Source organism: Silene latifolia, chromosome 2 (genome assembly GCF_048544455.1).
Source record: "Silene latifolia isolate original U9 population chromosome 2, ASM4854445v1, whole genome shotgun sequence".
Classification (NCBI taxonomy): Eukaryota; Viridiplantae; Streptophyta; class Magnoliopsida; order Caryophyllales; family Caryophyllaceae; genus Silene; species Silene latifolia.
This window is the reverse complement of record NC_133527.1, coordinates 51763106-51767233: the sequence shown is the minus strand read 5'-3', so window position 1 is coordinate 51767233 and position 4128 is coordinate 51763106.

Sequence of the window (4128 nt, the reverse complement as noted above, 5' to 3'; positions counted from 1 at the left end):
TGAACATGCCCGGGTCACTACATTTTTGGGGCAACCGTTTTTGAAACATTGCCGACACATGTTCACTAGCTCTTACCTTTTTCATGCTCTTAGCCTTGTTGGTCCTCTTAGTAGTGCACAACTCTTTCAAAAATTTTGCATGCTTGGGTACACTACTAAGAAGATCAAGAAGAGGAATGTTTACCTCCACTTTACGAAAGATATCATAAAGGCTTGAAGTCTTCTTGTCAACTATCCTTGTATCATTCAAAGCACTTGGAAATGGAGCTTGTGGCTCATATTCCGGAAGAGGTTCATGTACCCTTACTTGTTGGGGTGAAGATGCTTCCCCTTGTTCCACTACCACTTCAATTTCATCTTCAACCACATCTTCCACTTCATGAACAATAGGAAGTGGTCTTGTCTTCTTAGGAGCTTTGGGTGCCTCTTCCAACTCTCTACCATTCCTCAAAGAGACCGCTTTTGCTTGTTCCTTGTTCGGTGGAGGAATGGTGTGAGATGGGAGACTCCCTCCTTGGTTGGGTTGGGAATTGAGTGTAGTGAGGATTTGACCAACTTGGGTCTCAAGGTTAACAAACCTAGAGTCGGTGAGTCGGTTTTGTTGAAGCACGGCATTTTGAAATTCCTTGGTATTTTGTAGCAAGACTTGGCTTTATTTTTGCATTGTCATTTGATTCATAGCAAGTGTTTTCATCATCTCTTCCAAGGAATTTTGGGGTTGGTTTTGATTTTGATTTGGCTTTTGAAATGAAGAGTTTGAAGCCCCTTTTTGATTTTGATTTTGGTTTTGATTTTGGTTTCCACCCCACCCCATGTTTGGATGAGATTTCCAACCTTCATTGTAAGTGTTAGAATAGGGGTCAAACTTCCTAAAACCAATAGCTTTCACCGCTTCAATTGCTTCCTCCGTTTGCAAAGATGGACACCCATCGGTGGGATGAGTTGGGTCATTACAAAGACCACAAAATTTCACATGAGAAGTACTCCCACCACCTTTTGTAAGTTCCTTCACCAAATTAGTGAGAAAGTCAACTTTCTCCTCCATATGGTTTGAACCTTGCCTTGAAGAGGATGTTCCACTTGTCTTCTTAATTCTCCTCCCAAAATTCCTAGAGCTTCCCACCAACCTTTCAATCAACTCATTTGCTTCTTGGACCGACATGTATTCAATTCCACCTTGGGTGGCGGCTTTAATCATTCTAGCGTCATCCTCAAGTAAACCACCACAAAAGTTCAAGAGGAGGTCGTGGTCGGTATACCCATGGTATGGGCAACTAGCAAGAAGTTGTTTAAACCTCTCCCAATACTCATACAAGTTCTCCCCATCCAATTGTTCAACATTACTTATTTCTTTCTTCAATTGAGATGAGAGACTAGCGGGAAAATACTTTTCTAAGAAAGCCCTCTTCATTTGATTCCAAGTGGTGATGCTCCCGGTAGGGAGATAATAAAGCCAATCGTTTGCCGCGTCCTTGAGTGAGAAAGGGAAGGCCCTTAGTTGAAGTTGCTCATCGGTAACCCCATTAGGCTTCATGCTTGAGCAAACAACATGAAATTTGTTGAGATGCTTGTTGGGATCTTCCGTGCTAAGCCCATGGAATTGGGGCAATTGGTGAATTAGCCCGGACTTCAACTCAAAGGTGGCATTTTCCGCCAAGGCCGGAAAGGAGATACACAAGGGCACTTGTGTGAGATCCGGGGCGGTAAGTTCCTTAATGGTTCTAGGCCTCGGTGGCCTCTCTCCATCACCATGTGGTTGATCTTCCATGATGATTTGAATGGGTATGGGTTGTTCAAAAGGGATGTTGTTATCTTCTCCTTGGTCTTGTTGAAAACCGGAATCAATTTCTTCAATAACCGGGTTGTCTCTTCTAATACCTCCTCCTATCCAAGCAAGTGATCTTTGAATCTCCGGGTCGAAAGGAAAAAGTGGTTCTCTTGAATTCCTAGTATTGACCATAAACAATTCTACACAAGAGCACACAATCAAAAAGTTCACAAAAGTAACGAACTAGACACTATCAACAAGAAACAAAGACTAACTAACACAATTATCCTAAAAACACAATTAACAAACACTAGCAAAACCGTTACCTTCCCCGGCAACGGCGCCAAAATTTGACACGCCTAAAATGTCGCACTTAAAGACGGCCAAATTAACAATTTATATACCACTAAACACACTAATTAGCACTAATTATAAACTAGTATAATAGCAAGCTAGGGATCGAACCCAAGAGAAGATGGGTTTTGCAATAGTGAATTTAAAAGAGTACTTAGAACAATTGTGACAACAATAACAACAAGTAAATAAAAAGGGGGGTTTTGAGTTGAGTTTTCAATTGTAACCAAAGCAAGGAAATTCAAACAAGAGTGTAGAACAAGCAAACAACCAAGAATTTAAGATGGAAATTAATCAATATTAGGGAAGACTTAACCCGACTCAAAGCTAGGCACTTTAGTTGACAAAATCCTTCAATTAGTCCTTCAATTATATATTATCACCCTATTGTGAAGATAAATCTTCCAAATCTCCTAAATAATGGCCAAATGACAAGGAAATCACACTTAATCAAATAACCCAACTTATCAATTCTACCAAGTAGAAGTCACATACATTGGACAAATTAATAAGAAGATATGAGCACAAGAGATTCAATAGGGGTAATTAGACACAATGAAATCACAATTAATGCCCAATTACAAGTTAATCCTTTACTTGCTAATTAAGCCAAGAAGAAATCACATTCATTAACTTAATAACAAGGTGTTGCAAATATGAGATTACAAGGAAATCACACTTTAATAATCTCAACAACAATAAATTAAGGAACTTGATTAATTAAGCAACAAGGAAATCACACTTAATTACTCAACATAAACAAGGATTCCAAAATTCAATCAATAAACACAAAAGGATTAACAATGATAATTAAAAATTAAAGAAGGATTAAAGAATCTTACAACCAAAGTTTAAGCCTTGAGCCGGATTAAGATTGGAGATTAGTTCTCCATAATTAAATCTAATACCCAAATTAAAGATGAAATTCCCAAATTACAAACTTGATTAAGAAAAGTGACAAGATGATGGAAACCTAATTGCCAAACATTGTATTTATAACATCCCGTAACCTAAAACTTATGGGCTTAACAAAAGACAGGCCCGTAATACAAACGCTAATCAAAACCGTCAAAACCCAGAAAACTCGCACCGTGCGAGTTCTGGGCTTGGGAAACTCGCACGGTGCGAGTTTGCTCCTGAAGTCCGCCTTTCTTTCTTGATTCCTTTGCTCCTTTGGAAGGCCTCTTTGGTGCGTTTCTTCAAGCCTATCCTTGGCTCTTCCTTGGACATTCCTCTTCTATCTATTGGCTTCTTGATCTCCACTTTGAACCGTGCTAAATGGCAAAGCACTCGGAATTGGTCAAACAATGTAAAAATCGTCACAAACCACCCCTAAATGTTACCAAATGAGCTCAAATTAGTGCCAATATGTAGTAGAAATGGGAGCTCATCACCGCCTCAGCCTGGAAATTAAAGCAGGTGCTACCCAAAATCTAGCATGGTTAAGATGGATAGGCTCGCTGTTGGAATTTAATTTAACTAACTATTGGTGGTATTCTCATAACAATCCGAATTTAATTTCACTAGGTTTGTTGCCTGACCCCGTTCGGGTTACCTTTATTTATCGTCAAATTTTATTTTCTAGGAAATAAAACTACGTTAGATTTGCTTAACTCATATGTTTACCATTTATAATGAAATGTAAAATTTATCAACAAATTATGAGACACTTTCACTACTCTTGTGGTTAATATTACTTTCACGACAACTCATGTTAATTGTTAATACTACTGTATTACATTCATTACTTCCCCGGTTATTGTTGTTTCTATGACTACTTACGCTATTTTTATGGAAAAATAGGAAAAATATTCATTCCCGTTAATTAAATAAAATATATTTCTTAAATCGAATTCTTAGCTAAATTTCGTACTTTCTTCGTTGTTCCTATTGTTAACTTTTAGTACACTTGTTACGCCTACTGTTACTATCACTACTCCCACCGTCATTATCGTTTCTTTCACTACTCCCGCATTTAATAATATTAATTTCACTACTCTCATTGT